The 23,538-nt window shown below is 36.3% G+C and overlaps 1 protein-coding gene across 3 annotated transcripts in view; it reads right to left on the bottom strand.

The window, feature by feature from the left end:
- LOC120431713 (orexin/Hypocretin receptor type 1-like) overlaps positions 1–23,538 on the bottom strand; it is a 276,085-nt gene that overhangs the window by 159,639 nt on the left and 92,908 nt on the right. The window lies entirely within an intron of this gene.

The following is a 23,538-nucleotide window of genomic DNA, read 5'->3' as shown; positions in this document are numbered from 1 at the left end:
TAATAAATGAAACTGACTTATTTTTGTTGGATGAGAAAAACTTTGACAAAGTGCTAGAAGGGTAAGCTTAAGAAAATGTATCCGTATCAAACGTGGTGGAAAATTAGATTTGGCTTCAGTATGTGTGGCAAATTGAAAAGAATATCAGAGTGATGAGAGGGATAAACAAAAAGTTTTATAAACCAGAAAATATTTTCACTGAAAATAATCAGCAGCTTTCTAAACTCAAACTTAACTCTAGTGTAAGTAAAACTAATTAACAAGAAAAACTTGTCTTCATGTTGAAACAAACCAAAGTCAACCCTAAAAAACTTCGCTCACTCGGCTATTTAGCGCACTTTTTTGTTGCCTCCAGCAGCTACACGCTTAATTGATCTCAATTAAAGTTGAGAAAATTTTACCCTCCTGAAAGTGATTCCTTCAAGTATACGGACGAGAGACGGGGGAGTCGTAAACTAATCCCAAAGAAAAACAGGACCCTTTTTCAACCCAGCTTCCAGATCCCATGGTGATGATGACGATGATGCTTTTCATTTGACGTCGACTTGATTCACAGTTTCACAACCCTGCTCAAACTTCAGGGACCAAGAAAAAAAAACTTAACTCGTCTCGGTGAGTATTCAATTTGGCACGCTCAAACCGGGTTTGACCCGGCGTGGAAGAAGGAATGAAGCAAAAAAAAAGTTTTTAAGACCTGCTTAACTATAAGCCTTTGAAGAACAAGAAGCAGCCAGCGATATCTTTACATCCGGTGGAAACTATTCCGCTCACTGAAATCGTTGCACTTTGAGGTTAGGGTTGCGAAAGTTGACCTAAACCAAGGAAATGTGACAAACATAACTTCTTAAATTTAAGGTTATCTCACAGTCATCCAAACCTGCATTTGACATATACACTACCTTTAGCATTGCTCACCTTGACAACAAGCCCCACAATGCTAGAGGTAAGGAAGATAACTGTCAAAATCAGATTTCCGTTGCACAAACGATCCAATTTCGGGAACTGTCACCCTTTAATCCGTTTCATCCTCCAAGGTCCTTTCGAAGTCCCTCGTTAAGCTGTGTGCAGCGAAGAAGCGTCAGTTGACTCAATTTGGGAGCTATCATCATCACTCTTCGTCATTTGTATGAGTTCGTTGGCGGTGGCCGGCCAGCTCGTCCGCGCCTCGCCAAATCCTGATCCCTGAAGTGGGTAGAAGACACTGTTTCCCAACGCAAATTAAACGGATAAACCCTGGGCGTAGCGAGTTTGGGGGAAAAACTGGTGTCGGACACAACTGGCTTAATTACTACGGTTAATTATAATCCTCCCACCCTTGAGTTTCGTTTTTTTTTCTGGGTCAGTTGACCGTCGGCCATTGTATTCATTGTCATTCCGGGAGCGGGACACTGTCACTTCACTTTCAAAGGGGTTTTGTGCTCCGTACGCGTCGTCCATTCTGAAAAGGATCCCGCTCTTTTTTTGGGGTTAGGTTTCGGTTGAAAAAGTCAGCCAAAAAAAGGTCACATTTACACTTTTGGTTAAACATGTGGAACGGAGTAAACACAGTAGGCCGTTCTGGTAAAGGGTTCCCTGTCCCCTTGGGTCACGGTCAGTCAGTGTCATCTGGTCGTCCGGAAATTCTCCGAAGTAACGGATGCTAGGGTGTCGTCTTTTCTTGTTGGGAGGTCGTACACCATGGCCTGCTTGGTTCGCGAGTAGTTGGTCGTTAGGATGGTGGGTTTATGTTGGTTACTCGACCGTGCAGGATAGTGTTTTGGAAGGGAATGACCGGGACTTCACACTAGGGAAGGTTGGATATCTTTTAGCTTTTAACTTTCTCTTGGTAATAAGAATGAAGCCTATTTATTCATTGTGTATTTTTGTATTTTAATTTTTTTGTATTTTTGCATTTTCGCAAATTTTTACCAACTGAAATCACTTCCAGCATGTGCGTCAATTTCACTCAACCAATCCTAGTTCGTTGACTCGACAGGAAATGCCTTTACTACTGGACCACGACTTCCGGCCGTAGACTCCAACCCCCTCAAAGACGCCCTTTTAGCTTACAATTTATGGCCCCACATTGTAGGCTCGCTCGCGCTTTCTTTCTTTTTTCAAGGAAAATCGATGGAGCTTCCTTAACGAGAAAGGTTCATGAGATGTCAGATTTATGGATATTGACGTGGGGTGGCGGCGGCGGTGGCGTTGAGCCCGTTATCAATGTTTGTTCAATGGATTTAGCAGCAGCAGCTACCATCACGGATACGACGGACAGGAAAGGCAAACATAAGCCACGTGGCTAGGGCAACAGACTGCCGGACCTATCCTAAGGGCGTTTGTGGGACCGTTGCGGATGAGTTGGTCGTGTGGGCGGACTGCATATTGAAAGTTTTCACACCTTATAATATTACCTTGGTTGGTTCTGACGCTTTTGGAGTTGGTTTAAAACCATTAAGAAATAAGTTCAAAGCAGGTGATTTTTGTTTGAGTGCATGGATTTTTTAAGTAATGGGAAAATTTCAGATAAATTTAAATTTTATTAAACACGCCGCTAGCTATTCTTGCCAGTATTGTAAAATTGGTCTATCGGAACCGGAGGCTGAATTTTTCAGGGTGAGGCCAATTTTGTCAAAGTTGAGCTTACCTCATTTGGGTAACTTTATTAAATTTACTGATGACAAAAAGTGTATGACAAAAAAAGTCCTATTTAAGCCAACTATCTTTAGTTTTTCATGAAAGCATTTCAGTTTTAAGTTGGTTTGACTCCGAATTTGTCAATATTTAGCATTTTACCAAGGAATTATTTCTGAATACTGTTTTGTTATAAACAGGAACGTGAGCGGGGATCCCCAAGAGTAATCCTCCACTGTAGATTTATTCCATAGTAAGTTTCACAAGGGCGTAACCTGAAATGTAAACAATCAGCCTATCCCATTCACAATCAACGAAAACTGTCACTATCGGGTTGGAAGACATAAGGTCGAAAATGTGTTTTTCCTATAATCTGGCTCACATCTTCTTTTTAATTTCTCGAAACAAAACGAAATCGGAGATAACATGTGTAAAGGGACTATTTGAAGTTGTCACTTAAAACATATTTTTTAATGAATTTTCTGTTCTGTTTTCGTTAATGTCAAAGATTAGCATTATTTCATATTGTTAAGTCAACTATTCTCAGCCGTGACGGTAGCGCCGCCAAGCGTATCCTGCACATGCTTTTTTCGTTGATGCAAGATTGTATGCAACGATTTTTTTAGTGCAACATTGTTTACACACAAGTCCGTGCCTAGATGTACATCTGTTCTCTGTGATTTATAGAAAAGAATAGATTTGTTTGGAAAGTTTGGAAAATGTTGAAAGATATCATATTGATCTTAAACGTAATAACTAACACATTTTGACATTTTTTAGAATTGCAAATGTTTCATAAAACGAAAAAAAACTCATTAAATATTACAAAAGCAAGTATACAATATTTCGAAAGTTATTGCCCTCTGAAGTACTCAGTAATCAATAATTCGTGTGCAAACCTGGGTAAACTTATCAGTTTCCACAAACTCTTCAAGTGCTTCAAATAACGATGTAAATGCTAGAAAAATCCCAGGACATGATCACTTCATTGCAAATTCATTAAACTGCAAATTCATTTGAATTACAAATCATGTCATCAGCTTCCTCCCCACTCTTTTCCAGCAATTGTAACTCAATTTGCTTCCAAATAGCCCTCGCTGAACAGCTGAAAACTTCCTCAACGTCAGCAAAGTTCACATCCGCCGATAAGAGCTGTCAGATCTAACACCCACCAACGCTTCCCGTCATCTCCACCCACCCGGATGGGACCTCTTCGCCGGAAACGTACATCTATTTTAACATTTCCGCCCTATCCACCATCCGGTTTGGTGGCCGCGGCCAGATAACGCAGCTGGTGAAGCTGTTTAAAATTAGCCATCCTCAAAACTTTGTTACAGACCCTGCGTGCGGACGCCATCTGGCGGTCTATTAAAAGCCACTTTTTTTCTTCTTCTAAAAAGTACTCGTTGCAAGTAACGGAAGTTCACTTTGTCACGCGGCGGACAAGTCAAAGTTTCGTGCCAACCAAACACGCACCACCACAGAAGTGATGGACAGAAGTGAAAACGGTTCAAGGATGCCGGCCGCAGAACATCCGTCGACTCAGGCACTGGGAAAGATGGGCACGGAATATGGATATCGAGAGTTGATTTGATGGAAGGATGTCCGGCTTCTGGGGGAGTGTTGGGGGAAGGAAATGGGAAAAGTCAGTTTCACCATTCAGCCGTTTATTTTTCAATATTTACTTTTTGTGGTTTCGTGATCGACTATTATTGTGGTGACTGTATGTGGTAGGAAAAAATAATTAATATTTGTCACAGAAGTGACTAAAACCACTGCGGTTTGATTCGATGTAATTTCCGGGGAAAACAAATTAATCCAAGAGCATTGCTGGCATTTGATTTAAGTTTTCTTGACAATAACAGATTGAAAGGGGAAATGAGGAATGCTCCTCAGTTAGTAAAAAGGCACGTAGCGGTTGAACCAAAGAGTATATAAGAATTGATTGGTTTTTAAAACGTGATTCAGTTGAGTTGAGTTGAGTTGAGTTGAGTTGAGTTGAGTTGAGTTGAGTTGAGTTGAGTTGAGTTGAGTTGAGTTGAGTTGAGTTGAGTTGAGTTGAGTTGAGTTGAAATCACTATTCTTCGAATCGACACACAAAAATTTATTCGAATCCATTTTCAAACATTCAGAAAAGTCCAACTGAATATTTTTCCTCTTACAAAATAATCACAACCAATTGAGCTTGCAACATTTTTGATAAGAAACATTAATTTAATGACAGTTATACTCTCCAAACCGTTAAAGTTATATCATTACATTTATGGCAACGCATTTTTCTTTACCACAAGTTTGCGCAGAAATAAAAACAAATTTCTGTACCCCGCAGCCGCCAATGGGGCCAAAACAATTTATCAAATTGTGTGTTTTTACAGAGTGGAAAAGCCACACTCCGGTTAAAGTTTTCCTCCTTCTCCCAAAAGCAACTCGTGGCACGATGCCAAACGAAAAAAAAGAAAACTTTTTCGGTGCAGAGTTTTCTCAAATCGTCTGCTGACCCTGAATGCCATTAGTGTGAAATTTGGATGTTTGCTTTTTTATAAGTAGATTTTTCCCCATCGCACTTTTTTGTTGCTTAACTCGAAGGACGCTCTCGAACGACTTTATCTGGTGCGTCCTGGGATTTTCTCGACCTCTTAAAAAAATAAAACGAGTATCCCCTTGGTCCTCGTAATAATATGTCATACTACCAGACGATGACGACGACGACCGCAAAAAAAACCATCTTCAGTGAACGTTGACGGTCACCAGAAATGGTGAAAGTTTTTTTTTAAGGTCTTCATTTTTTTTTGTTATGCCCCAACCCAAACTCGCCCCACCCCGTCTGATGCGTAAAAGTTTTTCTTTCGGCGAATTTTCCCTTCCCCATCGCCAGCTTGGGTTATGGGTTTTCACGTTTGTTATGGTTGGTTGATCGACTTTTTATCTGCAATCGTGTGTTGGCAGTTTAGTGCCGAACGTGCTCACCTTGGCGAAGGTTTAGAGTAAACGAACTTGTAGCTCTTTTTTAATGGTGGATTTGATTTTGTTTGATGTTGAACTAACTAGTTTTGGTTTGAAATTGGTTTTCTGTGTTTAGTTAACATTTCTCAAATCGGTATCCTTAAATTTTATTTTTTCATGTTTTTTAGCTTCTCGTATTTTTATTATTAATTCTTGATTACCATAACATCGACGAAATTTCCATTTCGAAAGTACTAGTTGCTTTTTGAATATGTAAATCTCTTCCCTCTCTTTCAAACCCTGCTCGCGAGCATCAATCTGCAAGATCCTGGAAAGTATAAATCGTCGTTTTGCCATAGAGTTATTGTTATTATATTCTTTATAGAGGTTTTTTATTAGCTCTATCCCATCGCATCTGATGTCACCATCATTCTTTCATCGTTTACGGTATATGGTCGTCGTCCTGTTTGAAAACGAATCGATAGGGTGTCCCAGATAAGGGTGTTATTAAGAAAATAGAAGAAATACATTAGTTTGAGAGGAATGTGGTTTCCTTAGACATGAAAAATAATAATAATATACTTTCCCTGGACTGTTGTTTATCTTTCCAACTTAACTCCCTTTATCTGAACAAATAACCGCAAAATGTGTTTTACTGTGCTTTTTAAATATCTCTCTGCATGATAATTAGAGTGTGTCAAATAAGACTTTTCACTTTCTAATCAAAGAAAACTTTTAAATTCCAAATTAGAGGCTGATTAGACGAAATAGTGGCTGGCTCAAGAATGTTGAATTTAAGTGGGATCCAACCAGATAAAAAGTTATTTTTAGAAATTTGTGTTTTAACCGCATTAGCCATTTTAGCAATTAATAAAATGAAGTAGCTATGTAGAGCATTGATGATTTAGGCTTCCTAGAGCTATGTGCAGAATTGAAAAAAAAGAAAAATAAGTGCAAGTATTGGTAAAATCCACACAAATTGACACCAATTTAATAATAAATTAAGTTTCATTCGACAAATATAGTTTTAAGTAGTTTTATGTTATTTTTGCTATAAAGATTTTCATCTGAAATTAGTGCAAGATGTGAACATTTTGAAAACATTAAAATTTTCTTTTGTTTGACACGAATATCCTGATTTTTTTTAAATAATGTATTTTTAATGAATACAATATTTTTGTAAAAATTACTTGTGTATTATTAAATTTTTTGGCTTGATTTTGTTTGAATAAATTTAGAATTTATCTTATTTATTTTTTACTTTTTATGCTTTATTTAGCCTTAGAGCAATTCCTGCTCAAATCAGGAATTTTTCAGGTACTTTTGTTCCCGACCCTCTCCGATTTCAATGAAACTTAGACATGATATCCTAGGCATATAAAAGCCATTTTTGTGTATATGGAGCCAGTTGCACTCGATAATGACATTTGAGAAGGACTTAAGAGTTTTCAATATTTTTGTATTTTGTAATTAAAATATTGCTGTATCTCGGAGCTGTAGCATCGTACCAAAAAGTGGTCAAAGACAAACTTGTAGGAAATTAGACGAGCTTTTTGAAAAAAGTACTTTGAAAGAAAAATTCACGCCAATTCTATGTAATGTAATGCAGCATATATCTGTAAGTCCATACATTCAATTGAAATGCTGTAACAGACAAACTTATGGGAAATTGGACGAGCTTTCCGGTAAAAATATTTAAGAGACTGAAAAATCAAATCTGTCATATAGAAATTGCAAAAAACCACAAAAAAACCTATTTGTTCAACATTATTATTTTTAAAACCACCTTCACAAGGATTGGACATAGGACAATGGTCAATTTATTTAAAGTTGATTGGGGAATCGTTTCCCACTATCGGTTTTTGAAATTTTGACGTTTAGACCACTTTTCATGTTAGGCTATTTTCACAAAAAAATGAACTAAAAAAAGTCTTGACATCTTTTAAACTTAAAAATTTAAATCTCATAGAATTGACGTGCATTTTTCTTTCAGTTATTTTTTTTCAAAAAGCTCGTCTAATTTCCTACAAGTTTGTCTTTTTGATACGATGCAAAGGCCGAGATACAGCAATATTTAAATTACAAAATACAAAAAATTTGAAAACTCTTACGCCCTTCTCAAATGTCATTATCGAGTGCAACTGGCTCCATATACACAAAAATGGCTTTTATATGCCTAGGATATCATGTCTAAAAAGTTTCAATGAAATCGGAAGGGGTTGGAAACAAAAGTACCAGAAAAATTCCTGATTTGAGCTGGAATTGCTCTTTATTTGAATACAATTCCAATTCTGCAAATAAAATTAATTGTACAAGAAATTTGAACGTCGACAAAGTTTTAAAATACTAGTTTTAAACATTTGATTATATGAAAATCCATGCAAAACAAGCATTTGATGATAACTGTAATGCAAATTATCAAATTTTCTTTTTTTTCAGCTGTTTAACTCCAAAAATTAACAGTTGAATTCGAATATGCAGTCGTAATTACGCCCTATGAAATTATTATTTCGGGAAAAAAGTTGTTTGAACTGGCTGTATATTTACATACTGTACATGTAGACCACATTTTTTTTCAAGTCGTGGACGCGAATTTGAACGGCATCGTCCTCCGGGAAAATAGGTATGCGGAAGACTTGGCCTCTGCATCCTACCTTATGCCGGAGGTTGTGCTTTTCGGCTAGATCCCAAGCTTCTTCCGGCAATCCTAGCTCGAGCTCGAGATCCAGTTCGAGGTTGTTGATGATGCATTTGTTGTATATTATTTTGTAGACAGTGCTTTAGGGAATGGATAAAAAATTATATCGATAGTTTCCGTAGTTTTAAACGTTCTAAAAAGTCTGTGAGAAAAATCTTGGTTCAAAAGTTCTGGTTGATTTGCATCGTTAAAGAAATTTACACAAGGAAAAAAAATATTTCTAGAGTAAATGTTCAAAACAACCTTTGAGTCATGGGTTTCCTATGCAGATGCAGGTTCTTTAGAAAATTTAATCTAGATTTTCAAATTTTCAACTCGAAGCATTTCAACTTCAAGTGAACATTGCAAAATAGAGCCACCCTAGTGGGGGGAGGTTGGCTTGCCAGCTCGGGCGCTTATCATGACGGGATCCCACACACGCTTCCGGTGTGTCGGAACAAAGCTGATATCATCAAAATCTGTGTGATGCCGTCACATGCAGAACGGATCCAGTGGCATAACGTCGGATGTTTGGGCTTGGTCTTCTCAATTTGATGATACAAAAATAGAATATCTAAGAAAACAAAAGCTAATGGATTTCAAAACAAATAAATTTTATAATCATGCAATTCATGATTTAGCAACCAACTAAACCATATGAACTTGACCATGACCGAACCCCACACCCGGAAGGAGCGTTTTATTGATGTCACCCCATGCTAATCTGGATTGAAAACACGAGATATCGCAATGCTTTTTACGATATCAGGCCAGCTGGATCGTTGGTTATCGTGATGATAAATGTATTTACATCGTGAACAGAAGTCGTACATCGGGGACAGATATTGGCTATTCATTTGCCACTGGTATAACCTTGCGGTAAATCGAATATTCAAGCAAAATCGAGCGTTCAAGATCAGACATAGAATTTGATCATTTTCCAAAGAGATGAGGCAAAAACTGGCAGCATGAATTTTCTCAAATTTTCCTAACCTATTACACATTTTTTCAAATTAGTCCTAATTCCTCAAATGATGACAAAAACCCCCATTCGAGTGAGCTGTGAATTCGACATGGAAACGATTTGTTCACCCACAAATGGTCGAAACAAAGTGGCCAACCGCTTCAACAGGGAAAGGTATAATCATAAATCGTGCCCAATTGTGGGAAATAATTTATACCTCGAGTGCGACCCGTGATGGGCCATTTAATGTTCCATTTGTGGCATTCTGAATGATGCTTGAAACTGTCTGGTATAATATTAGTAGCCTCTGGCAATTGCACACTCGGAGCGTTTCGTATCCATTTCACAGAAAGCATAATGTTTCCTTTGTACTTTTGATTAGTTCAAAATGAAAAAAAGGAACCTTGCCCCGAAAACCTCTTTGAACCGAAAACTCCACCCAAAGGAGCAGCATTCCTCAGATGTACGTTTTCCGAGAAATGAAATTGCAATTTGGCTCGTCTTCTGGGCCAATCCTAAACTCTGGCTTGCTGCAGCTTGCACTGCTGGAGTAGCCAAGAATGCAAATTTAGCAAAGAGGACTTTAAAACAATACTAGGGTGATTCGGACTGTATTCCGAGAACGGACATAGCAGTTGGAGGTCATTTGTCGAAATGGTTTATAAATTGATATGGAAGAAGCGATTCAAAATAAACCTTTTAAATAATATGCATTGCACGTAAATTTCCTAAATAACCTTACAAATTTAATCTAACCTAATCTAACACAAACGCTAGTCCGATGAAAGCATGCTGAAAAGTCTTGTGATTAGATTACACCTCAAGCACTTTTCTTGTCATTTTTAATAAATGCAGTACACACAGTTTGACACCAGAAAATGTATTACAAAGTTAAAGTGGCCAGCCCTACTGCGTTTTGTTAACCGCAGAGAGGATTCGAGGTAAACGGGTAACAATTCTCAGAATCACCAGGGGAGGAAGGATACGTGGACATACTGTACCAAACGCTTCGGTAATTTATGTAAAAGTTGCGATGTAAATTGTTAATATCGCATATATATTTAAAGCTTTTAGCTAGCTACTAAAACAATTTATATATTCTCTACAGCTTCTCCGCTATTAATCAATAACCATCGATCTCCAATACAAAAATCCCGCACTCCAAACACCACACGAATTCCGTAACTCACTTGACCCATGCCAAATTCGACCAAATCCAATTGTTTCACTAGCTGATCAATTAATCACCGACGTGATTAATTAATAAGCCACAAACCACACTTCGTTAGCTTCGTGGTGTCCTTTTTGTATTTATGTTCTCGCAGGACGGAAAAAATTTCAGCATCGATGGCCACATGGCGAAACGTTATTCAATTAACACGTGCATTTTTTTCGTTGCGTCCGCACTGTCTGTTCTAGGAAATCATCGATTGAGTTGGCAAATATTTCCGTCCCAATCAAGCGATGCATTTAATTAAATTTTGTTGGGAAACTCTGGACGCGGAAATAACTCACCATTACCATGTGTGCTGGCAGCAGCTGGGTCGGAAGTTATAAAAGTCATGTAAACATTGTTTTACTCCCACCGCTCTCGCACCACCCTCCTCGAGGAGAGCTTTAAGCTCATGTAACTTAATAACGCCAAATTAAAAGAAAACGACGCCTTCACATGAAATATAAGGCGATCAATCTTACCGCGTGGCAGTGTTGCCAGCCAGTAACGACATTTTAAAGTGCTCGTGCTTTTGTTTTGTTTTACGACGCGAGCGGGGAGAAACCATGAGCACTGGCTGCTTTCTGGCTGGATTGTGTTGAGATGGGGAGGAAGAAACATAAAAAAATGGTGAAATAAATAAGCTGGGAGAATGGATTTCCGCTCCAGCAAGAATCTATGGCGCCAATTCGGCATTCAGGGCTATAGTGAATGAACGGTGACGAGCTTTGGGGAAGGATGGATGTTGTCATAAAATCCCTATCATAAAGTGGCTCATGTGGATGCCGGTTTATGGGAAAAGTGGAACGAATGTAATGTTGCACAGGTTTTTTTTTATCATTCATCTGAAAAGCATGTTTGAAAATTTGAAAAAAATTGTTTGAAACTATCATCACATTCATTTTGTTTATCATTCAATGCAAAACATAATTTATTTGCACAGCAAAAAAAACCGATGGTAAAAAACAAAAAATACAACAAGCATGCGACATTCAAACCCAGACAGGTTTGCACCTTAATCCACTCGCCTATCATTCCGTTGAGGAGTGCATTGCTGTCTGGTTGAAGAAACTAAAAATGTGTTTTGCTAATTAAAGTTTGAGCAGATTATATCAATTTGTAGTTCAACTAGCCTCTCTATCTAGGTATCTAGAACCTAATTCATCTAAATTATAAATCATACCCGAATATCATCCATGTATGTGGAAAATGAAGGCCATGACCACGTTAAGTAATACACAATCAATTGCCTGTTTCAGCAAAATCGGCTCCATTCAAACAAAAATAAGCGGCAAATCCAAAAACCATTTTTGAATCATAATTCAGCATTTGTTAGACATCTTCAAAAAGTTGAACAAAATCTTGAAAATGATCTTTTTGAACATTTGTTTTCCCAGAATTAAAAAATCACAACTTTCATTCAAAAAGGACTTGATTATTATTTTTGTACTTTTGAGTTTTTATTCGTGATTTAGAAATTAAAAAAAAAAAAATAAAATAAAAAAAGTCATAAAATTTCAAATTGGTCTCATATTAACTAACAGTTTCCAAAACATATAAAACAGATTTATTGTATGAAACAATTTTCCACAGGAGGGAGGTGGGTATGAACATTTCTAAAAATGTGTATCAAAATATCAAATCAGAGCAGTTTTTTTTAAAATCGGTCTTTTTTATTAATTTTAATTTTTGTATTTTTTAATCCGGCTTCAACTTTTTTGGTGCCTACGGTTTGCCCAAAGAAGCCATTTTGCATAATTAGTTTGTCCACATAATTTTCCATACACATTTGGGATAATTAAACAATGGCATCAGTAGTGCAGTGCTTGTGGGACGCGCAGTCCTGTTTTTTCGTGTTATTTTCCGTCTCTTTTGTGTCGCTGTTCGAGTGCATGGGGTGATTGGTTTTCTTCTTATTTTTTTCATTTTTTTTTAGTTTGCGCGTTCATTGGGGAGTTTTTTTTCTCTTTACAAAGTTTTCGATAGAAACGATCCGATTTTTGTTTTTTTGAGACAAGCAAGTCGTATTGCTGGATTAAGTCCTTTCCATATCATCGAGGATCGGAAGGCACGTCGACGAATATGTTTTAAGGCTTATGATATAAAATAATTTTAATGAATGAAGCCCTTCCTACATCACCGTTGATCGGAAGGCACGCCGACGGAGAATTTCTGGAGAATCGCGGTCGAATTAATACTATATTTAAATCCCTAGATAGGTATCTTTCCGCAGCCGGCTGCCTAAGATTTTTAAAATTTCAACCGATAAACAAATTGCTCATGGTCGCATCACCTACCACAGTGAATCCTGACCTCATACCCATCTTACTAACCCCTCAAAACTCATGTGATACTTTGTCGGAGACGCAGCTGATTTAGCGGTCCCATCACTCAAGTATCGGCTAACATTCCCATCCACTTCCCCGTGTCTTACCTCTGGTCGTGGCCGGCGTCGGTATTGATCAGCACGATAGGGACCTTTGAAAATTGCGAAGGGGTGATGATTGGTTTCTACTTTTCATCTGTGGTCCACGGAGCAATGTTTGGGGGTCCTGGTCAATAACGAAGTAGCGGGTAGACACCAATGCTATGCTAATGCTATGCTATAATTTTCCATACACATTTGGCAGCTGGCCATACAAAAATGATGTATGAAAATAAATATTTTCAGCTTCATTTAATGAAATTTTGATAAAGTGCAGCGTTTTCAAGTTATGGCCATTTTTAGGTAACTTTTTACCAAATAGTCTCACTTAGAAAATTCTCTATATTTTGCTTTTTTAATATTGTTGATACGACCTTTAGTTGCTGAGATAACGTCATGATTCGAAATCCGGACACTTCGTAGCATATCATTTTTGTTATAGCTGGCAGAAAATCATGTTTTAAGTTGGAAATGTAGCAATATCATTAGGATGTAGTATAAACAGTCAGTTTCAAGAAAATGCATGCAAAATATGTCTTTTCTAACCATTTTTCATCAGAATTTTAAAATGACTTGTTGTGCTTCGAATCCCGGACATTGATAAAAGCTGATTCGAAATCCGGACAGATGTGCTTCGAATTCCGGACACTCGATTTTACTTATGAATCGCACAAATATGGACTGAAATGTTAGTGAATTGCATTCTTTAGATCTCAAATAAGCCGTTAACATCAAAACACTCGATAGTTTATGAAAAAATTGCTGGAATTTAATGAAATCGAAACCAAAAATTTCTGCTGTGTCTTCCCGGTGCTTTGAACGCCTATGAAATATTTCAAGTGAAATGTTTCGCATTGTTGGTAAACTTATAATTTTATTGTATTTATTTGTTTGGCATTAACTAGTTACAGCGTTCAAACAAACTTTAAATGAAAGTCAATGTAGGAATTCATTCAATATCGAAATAATTGATAAAACAAGATGAAGTGTCCGGGTTTCGAAGCGTCCGGGAATTCGAATCATGACGTTATTGCCAAGCAAAAGTTTAAAAACAGGAAAATGGATGTTCTCTAAGTCTCACCCAAACATCCCACCAATTTCTAAACTCGATACCTCAGCAACTAATGGTCTGATTTTGAATGTTAAAATATGAAACATTCGTGAAATTTTCCGAAAACAATATTTTCAAAAAATTTAAATCAAGACTAACATTTCAAAAGGGCGTAAAATTGAATGTTATCTCAAAAAAATCTTTCAAAAGATACAGATTTTTTTCCCCCTCCCTTCAAAATAGGCCCGAAAATAAGGGCCAACTTTTAATCAAATTTCAGAATTTCAATGGAAATACATGTGCAATCTGTTGAAGTGAATTTAAAATGCGTTTAGAATCATTTTCAGGATGTTTGGTTTTATTCAAAAATATTCTGAATTTCTGTAAATTTCAATGTACAGTACCGCAAAAAGTTTTTTTCGCCAAATCTAACATTTTTTTATAACTTACAAGGGTAATTCTCCGCCAACTCACACAGCAGTTGCCCCGACCCCTCTTCGATTTGCGTGAAACTTTGTCCTAAGGGGTAACTTTTGTCCCTGATCACGAATCCGAGGTCCATTTTTTGATATCTCGTGACGGAGGGGCGGTACGACCCCTTCCATTTTTGCACATGCGAAAAAAGAGGTGTTTTTCAATAATTTGCAGCCTGAAACGGTGATGAGATAGAAATTTGGTGTCAAAGGGACTTTTATGTAAAATTAGACGCCCGATTTGATGGCGTACTCAGAATTCCGAAAAAACGTATTTTTCATCGAAAAAAACACTAAAAAAGTTTTAAAAATTCTCCCATTTTCCGTTACTCGACTGTAAAAAATTTTGGAACATGTCATTTTATGGGAAATTTAATGTACTTTTCGAATCTACATTGTCCCAGAAGGGTCATTTTTTCATTTAGAACAAAATTTTTCATTTTAAAATTTCGTGTTTTTTCTAACTTTGCAGGGTTATTTTTTAGAGTGTAACAGTGTTCTACAAAGTTGTAGAGCAGACAATTACAAAAATTTTGATATATATACATAAGGGGTTTGCTTATAAACATCACAAGTTATCACGATTTTACGAAAAAAAGTTTCAAAAAAGTTGGTCGTCATCGATCATGGCCGTTCATGGTCACCCGCGACAGACACGGACGACGAAACAAAGAGAAACGCAAAAAGTAACTTTTTCAAAACTTTTTTTCGTAAAATCGCGATAACTTGTGATGTTTATAAGCAAACCCCTTATGTCTATATATCAAAATTTTTGTAATTGTCTGTTCTACAACTTTGTAGAACATTGTTACACTCTAAAAAATAACCCTGCAAAGTTAGAAAAAACACGAAATTTTAAAATGAAAAATTTTGTTCTAAATGAAAAAATGACCCTTCTGGGACAATGTAGATTCGAAAAGTACATTAAATTTCCCATAAAATGACATGTTCCAAAATTTTTTACAGTCGAGTAACGGAAAATGGGAGAATTTTTAAAACTTTTTTAGTGTTTTTTTCGATGAAAAATACGTTTTTTCGGAATTCTGAGTACGCCATCAAATCGGGCGTCTAATTTTACATAAAAGTCCCTTTGACACCAAATTTCTATCTCATCACCGTTTCAGGCTGCAAATTATTGAAAAACACCTCTTTTTTCGCATGTTCAAAAATGGAAGGGGTCGTACCGCCCCTCCGTCACGAGATATCAAAAAACGGACCTCGGATTCGTGATCAGGGACAAAAGTTACCCCTTAGGACAAAGTTTCACGCAAATCGAAGAGGGGTCGGGGCAACTTTTCCCGATTTCGTGTGAGTTGGTAGAGAATTACCCACAACTGCAAATCAACTGAACTACTGTAAAATGCAGTTTAAAACACGTCCCTTTTTTCAGATTTTGCCCGCAATTTTGTGATATGTTTTAGGGCAGCGATTCTCAACCTTCTTCTAGGCCGGTACCCCCTGCCATGTAAATCAAGTAGGCCCGGTACCCCCGTTGAGAATCGCTGTTTTAGGGGAAATAGTGAAAATGTAGCCTCCGAAAGTTCCATTTAATTTAAAAAAAAAGGGTTTTCAACTAAAAATTCATTTGTGAGCCCTTTTGAAATATTTGTTATGATTATAACAAAATTTAAAAAGAAAATCAGTGAATTCAGATAATTTGTTTCTGAGATATTGAAAATTGAGTGCTGCTTGGATAAAGTTGCCCCGACCCCTATTTGATTTGTGTGAAACTTTGTGCGAAGGGGTGATTTTCGTAGCTGATCACGAATCCGAGGTCCGTTTTTCAATACCTCGTGACGGAGGAGCATTCCTTCCATTTTTGAAAATTCGAAAAAAGACGTGTTTTTCACCAATTTGCAGGCTGAAATGTTGATGTTATGAACATTTTGTGTCAATGGGACTTTTGTGTAAAATTGGACGCACGAGATGTCAAAAATGGACCTCGGTTTCGTGAATTCGAAGAGGTGTCGGGAAATTTTTTTCGATATCGTGTGAGTTAGCAGAGAATGATCCAGGGGGGAATTGCTCAAATAAATAATTGATGGACAATGTTCAATTCAAATCAAAACATAAACTTGCGAAAAGCTTAATAATATCTTAAATGGACAAAAAAATACATAAGAAATCTATGATTCAAAATGGTCAAAGTCAAACTAAAAAGTGACGAAATGTCACTTTTTACACGGCACTCACGCATACTATCAACACAAACGTTTGATAGTGTGTGTGTGAACTCCGTGTTAAAAGGGGTGTCAAACTAAAAAGTGACCCCGTTCGTTTGACAACAGTTGGTGTCAAACCATCAGGGTTGGAGTGTAGTGGGAACAAAACTGAATCACAGTAATATCCTGAAACATTTCTCAGTACCACAAATCCTCAAAACCACTCTCGCGTGACAACTACGTGACATATCCCAGCAGGACTCGGCGGTATTGTTTACTCCTTCGCATTGTTCGAACTTCCGCTAATTCAATTTGTCACTCAGCGTTCCACAATTGTTTCCGTAGTTCATCCCTTTGGGCCAGAGGGTGGCAAAACCCTTTACATCTATTTCTTGTCTACTTCATTACTCTATCTTTCTTTCTTTTGCTGTTATTCAAACAAAATCTCCATTGTTCATCCCCAATCAGCGCGCATTGCATTTTATTTCGCCATAAACCCGTGCCCAGATCGTAAGACACACGGGGTCTATTTTAAGCTTTTGACCCTTGGCTATCGGTGTCCTGTAAAGGTACTTTTATAAACACTTTAAAAAAATATTTGTTTAAAAGAAAAAGGACCTTTCTTAGCCATATTTTAATTTTAGAAATTGCTCGATTTACATTAAACATGCCAACGGTTAAGTGCAACTTGCAGTGCATTTTCCTGATCAACCAAGCAAGTTGCAGTCTGCAACGTTTCTTCGTTAGGTTGGCACTATTCCCTGCGGGGAACAGCATCCTTCCACTACACTATTTCTGTTTGCTGTCAGCACGGCGATCAGAATACACGCGCAAAAAAAACCTACCACAAGAATGATGTGCTTTTGTTTCGTTTTACTCTTCTGCTGAGGGAAGGACACAACCTCTAGCTCAGAGAGTGGGTAATACCGGTTGGTCCTCTATTGTGGTGGATTCTTCATCAGCTGCGGGATGCCCTCCAGCGGTGGAATGTGACTTGCAATCAAGCGGTCGGTGGAGGTTGGACACGTGTTGGCCACGGAGAAGATATCCTGGGGGATTCGATGGTATCGCCTCTTTTTGCCCTGGTGTGGGGGAGGATTAAATGATCTGAGCTTACTTGTTGACATGTAAACTGATTGTATCTTCTTTTTTTTGTTACTGGGAGGAGTGATATAGACAATAACAATTTCTAATAATTTCTGGATTGAACAATTTTAACGGGAGATTCGGTCTAAATCAATTTGAAATCCAAAATGAACTTCACCTGTCAAGTCAGAAGTCATGCACTGCACCAGACAGATTAATGGTGTCATGTAAACTTTTGACATCCACACTCCTCGAGCGGTTTGAAGTCAAAAATGGTAAACCAAAACAGTGATGTGTGTCTGTTCTGTCGTTTTAACAGAGGAAACTTTCGAGCTTGGTTGTGCAACGGAGAATCACCGAATTTCAGGAAAATTTCCGCAAAGCTGTGACGACTAATGCTCGTGCACTCCTCCTGAAATATCTGTCCAAAACAATCTGCCGACAATGCTGTAAATCATCGTGCAAACCAGAAAACCCACAGCAAACTATATCTCTAAACGCTTGTTAGTTTGTGCAGTAAACTCTACATTCCTGGAATGACTTGAGCCCTCAGGAAAATTGAGAAGTAGTTTACCTATTAGGGTGAATTATTCACATAGAGTTTTTGTTAATTTATAATTTAAATTAAAAAAATCAACCTTAACCTATTTTTTGAATTTCAATTTAACAAAAATTAAAATTTCATGCCACGCTTCTACTAAGAAAGATAATGCTCAGTTGTACTAAACTCAGTACAAATCATCCGCCCGAAGACCTTACCCCTCCGTCACAGAACTTCATCATAACAACCAACTGTTTTGTGAGTGCAAATTGAATAACAGGAAGTGCTGCTGCTTTTCTGCAAAACCAGCCCGGGGGTAATATTTTATAAATAATTCATAGCCAGACGGCGGCCGTAGCTGACACCACCACGTACAAGCTGGTTGGTTGGCTGAAAAGTCCTGCAAACAAAAGCTCTCCAACAATTTCACCCAATTGCCCAACGTAGTGGAATGTATGTGGTAAATCCGGACAATTTGTACCAAAAAGTGAAAAATGCACCTCGACAGCGAGACTGTTTGGTTAACAAGGGGTGACACTGTTTTGAGGAAAGCTAAATCTGGAGCGTGAAACTGAAGGATTCGGTCATGGCCACAATACGCTTTTTTGCTGGGTCATGGCTAGTTAAAATTGGGCCATTGTGATGTTCCTCAAGTGGTAGAAAAATGCAACTGCATAATCTTTTAAAGATCTTAAAATAAAATATTTACACAGTCAAGCAAAAATCAATCTCATTTTCACATCTCACTAAATTTTTGGATTTTTTGACGATTTTACAAAAACTGAGAGAAGACAAAATTAGTTTATGAATTACAAGTATGAAAAGATATCGAAACAGAATTCAAAAAATCTTCTAACCCTTTTTTAAAAGAAAAAAATCCTAGCAAACGTGGATTTGCTTTATTGATGTTTAAAATTGGTTTAAATGGCATTAAAAATTTATATTTGTATGAAAAAAACTGTTTAAAATTAATTTTCAGCATAGTTGTAACTTTTTGGTCACTTATAACTTCTTGTGTATTCTGACCAGGGTTACCAGTTCAAAATTTAAAAAATCTGACAAAGATCAAAATTTGAAAAAATCTGGCAGACGAAAATCTAACAATTCTTAATGGTGAAGGAAAAAAAAAAAGTTTGAAGAATTCATAAGGCTTTACTAATGCTATGGCCTTATAAAGGATGAATCAAAAATTTGTTTAAAATGGACATAAAGCGAAAAATCTGTCAAAATCTGTCAATATATGGCACTGAAAAGGATTACATTTTGAACATTTACATTAATTTAAGAAACAATAAATAATAATTATTTTATACATGGAGACACTCTCCGAATCCTTCAAAAAAAAATGTTGGCAAAATATCTAGAACTTGATTTTAGATTTTCATCTCACGATAAGAAAATGCCCCGACCCCTCTTCGATTTGCGTGAAACTTTGTCTTAAGGGGTAACTTTTGTCCCTGATCACGAATCCAAGGTCCGTTTTTTGATATCGACCCCTTCCATTTTTGAACATGCGGAAAAAGAGGTTTTTTTCAATAATTTGCAGCCTGAAACGGTGATGAGATAGAAATTTGGTGTTAAATGGACTATTATGTAAAATTAGACGTCAGATTTGATGTTTTGAGAAAATTTTGAGTATTTTCTTTCCCGATTTTTTTTAGTATTTTTTTTGAAAATACGTAGTTTTGTAAAAATGTTGAGTTTTTTAAGCAAAATTGTTATTACATTCGAAACGTATGAAAAAATACCGATCTTTAAATACCCATATTGTAAAAACTGAAATTTTGAGTATTTTTTCAAAAATACGTAGTTTTGTGAAAATTTTGAGTATTTTTAAAAATTTTGTTATTACATTCGAAATATATTAAAAAATCGTGATCGTTTGATAACCATATTGTAAAAATTGAAATTTTGAGTATTTTTTTCCAAAATACTTAGTTTTGTAAAAAATTTGAGTGTTTTCAAAATATGTTGTTATTACATTCGAAATGTATGAAAAATCTCGATCATTTGGAACCCATATTTTGAAAACTGAAATCATGAGATTATTTTTTTTTCCAAAAATACGTAGTTTAGAGTTGTTTTCAAAAAAATGATTTTTTGTTCGAAATGGATGAAAAAATTTCAATCAATCGATATCTACATTGCAAAAACAATAATTTTGATTATTTTTTCGAGAAAAATTCTATTTTCAAAATTCAGGAAAAATACGTATTTTTGAGAAAATTTCCATGAAATTATAATTTTAATGTATAGCTGACATCATCCCGATTCCAAAACACTATAATTTTATGATGTTTGCATGAATCCCATAAGCTCTGTGCCTCGGTTTTGCATCCCCTGTATGCGGTGCTAAACCGAGGCATGTCTGTATTTTGATTGAGAAAATACAAACAATGATGAAAAATGTATTTTTTTATGTTTACCACATTCAAAAACTTACTCCTGATTAATATTGTTTTGTAAATATCCTAAAATCCGTGTACTGAGAAAGAATTTTCTTATCAACGTTTAGAATTACGACTGTTCAGAAATAATACTTTTGCTACTGTTTTTGAACAGCTTTTTACCACTGAAAGTTGGATTCCGAAAATTCCTATTTTTAGGTATACGATTTTTTTCTGTTTGTTTTAGGAGAACAAAAACGCATTTTTTTTTTAAACACAGAGAAGAATGGATAAAAATATTGCCGCCAAACTATAACCGTTATAAAAAAGCAAGTCTCAAACATAAAATGGTTTGTTCATTTTTTATGAATTGAAATAAATTAATTTACCCATTTTTTGAGGTTTAGACACTGTGTAATCAATTTTGATAAAACATCATTTTTCGATTTTTTGAAAATAGTTTCTACGAGTATCTCTAAACCTTTTTTTTTAATACTGAGATTTTTTTCAGATAGAGCCAATTCAAAATTAAAAAAAAAACATTATAATTTAGGTTTTTAAACCATGCTCAATTTTCAAATGCCGTGAACATTGAGAGTTATGGTCCCAATTTCAATATCAAAAGATGAATCATTCAGATTCTTTTTCAAAGAAAAGAGTATTACTCGCTTGCTCACTATCTTGCTTTAAGGTAAGCCAGATTTGTCCCATGATTCTCAAACCTCAACAGTATCACTCTGCAACAATATACTTTTATTTTTTACAAAACAAACTTTCGAGAATCTGTTAGTATTTTTTCCCCGAAAGTACATGTTACCCTCTTTTCCCTAAAGTCATTGCATCAAAAACAACAAATTATTATCAAAACAAAAATACCTAAGTCAAGCTTCAAAAATATGTCATCTCTTCTGAAAATAACAACCAAAGGACTCCTTACATCTTACACAAATCCCTTCCAGCGATGGAGCTGCTTGTTTACAGCTCATCAAGTTTATTTTAGCCTCCGGCAATCGGAAAATGTCATCATCTTCTTGAAATAACTTCCAAAAACTAGAGAGTGGCCTGGATGATCGTTTACCAAGAACCCTCCCACTACACTAGACATCCCTTTTTGGCAAACACCATGATGCCACTTTTCAAAGGGAAGTGCACTTTGTGTTCACAAAATGTGTGGGCTTCTTCCGCAAGAAGTCATCAGACTCTCTTGGTAATATAGCAATTGGTCCATATTGTGCACAGTAGAGGGAGAGAGAGAGAGAGAGTTGGCTGGAAAACATCCTTCCACTAGTCATTGTGCAGTGACAATTGAGTTTCGAGAACTGTCATGGGCAGGGGCGTTTCTTTGCTTTATTTTGGTGAGAAAGTTGAGCCTTTCGAGGAAATTACGACCAAACGGAAATGGCACTTTTCCGGGTAACAAAAGAAGTTTGCATTGTACAGAGAGAGAGAGAGAGAGAGAGAGAGAGAGAGAGAGAGAGAGAGAGAGAGAGAGAGAGAGAGAGAGAGAGAGAGAGAGAGAGAGAGAGAGAGAGAGAGAGAGAGAGAGAGAGAGCTTCAGCACTCTGTACAGAGTAATTTGATTAAAAACTTATCCTTTCGTGGTTGCATGGTGAGGGTTTGCACTGGAAACTTTCATTACTCTAGCCTCAATTGGAAATGGTTTAATAGCAGGAATTTAAATGCAAGATGTTATGTAGAAATGTATTCCATGAAATTGAAATTCTCATCATCATCATGACGATACATATCTTTCACATTCCTAGCTTCATTGCAACATTCAAACCCTTCACGACACAAAACAATTAGAGAGACATATTTTTCCTCATTTTTCAACGGAAACCTTCGATACCGGGTCTGGAATGACGTTCAAGAATTTTTGTGTATGATGGTTTATTCAATTAGACAGATAAGCAGCGACGCGACAAATGTGATGAATAAATAACCCCTAATGGATTTTAGTCATCGTTTCCACATTTTTTCCCAACCAACCACCCACGCCACCTAGGAGTTTAGGAGGGGTGTGAAATGTAATCAAGCTTGTGATGTAATGCAGGTCGCTTAATTTCCGGTTGCGGGAACACGACGGTCAATAAGTCGCGGGGGTTTGGATTAATTATTGAAATGATTTTGTACCATAAAAAATAAGATAGAATTAAACTAGATTGATGCAATTAGAACCTGGTTCAATCGAGCAATTCATTAGCTTTAGATTAAATTAAATTGTTTTATGCCTTTGTTCATATTGCCAGGTTTTTTTCCAAACAATTTTTTTCTTGAGCAATTCTCTCAGTAATAAGCAATTCTTTTGGATTTTTTTTTAGTTTTTTTTGGAAGAAACTGTGTGTTTACATTTTCTATGACCAACAAAGTCATCATTTGGTAATACAAGTCTGTTGACTGCCGTTCAATCAAAAAAGCAGTTAAAATATTCAAAAATCTGTATTTTTGATAATATTGTAGGTTTTTATTAGAGCCTTTCATAAAAGAAATATTTGTATTCTAAAAAACTTTAACCCGCTTTTAATTAAATTTTTCACGCAAAAAGTTAATCGCGCATTTTTTTTTTTTGGAAAAAATGAATAATTTTTGGATATTTTTTGGATGACAAAAAATGTCACATTTTGGTAAAAATTCATTTGACAGTGTTTTCAATTTCTCAAATAATCATGATTTTTGCAAAATGTTGAAAAAAACGAATAAATTATTGTGACTATATTTTTAAATTTAAAATAAAATTGGCATCGAAAAGTACTTACAATGGTATTGGGAAAATTATCTTATGTTTTTGCAGATTAATCCTCTATAACCGAACCCCGCCTTTAGTCGAGCTTCGATTCAAAAAATCGCTAAAAATCTATTATAAAACCAATTTTTGATCTTTAAAAAGCTTTGGAAAGAAGAACTCTTAAACTTTCAGGAAATTTAAGGGTTGAAAGTTTGACTTGTTTTATGTGACTTTGCCAATGTTTTATAAAATTACATTTTTTAGGGGTCAACTTTGGC

This window comes from Culex pipiens, chromosome 2 (assembly GCF_016801865.2).
Source record: "Culex pipiens pallens isolate TS chromosome 2, TS_CPP_V2, whole genome shotgun sequence".
NCBI classification, from domain to species: Eukaryota; Metazoa; Arthropoda; class Insecta; order Diptera; family Culicidae; genus Culex; species Culex pipiens.
This window is presented reverse-complemented; position numbering and strand designations above follow the sequence as displayed.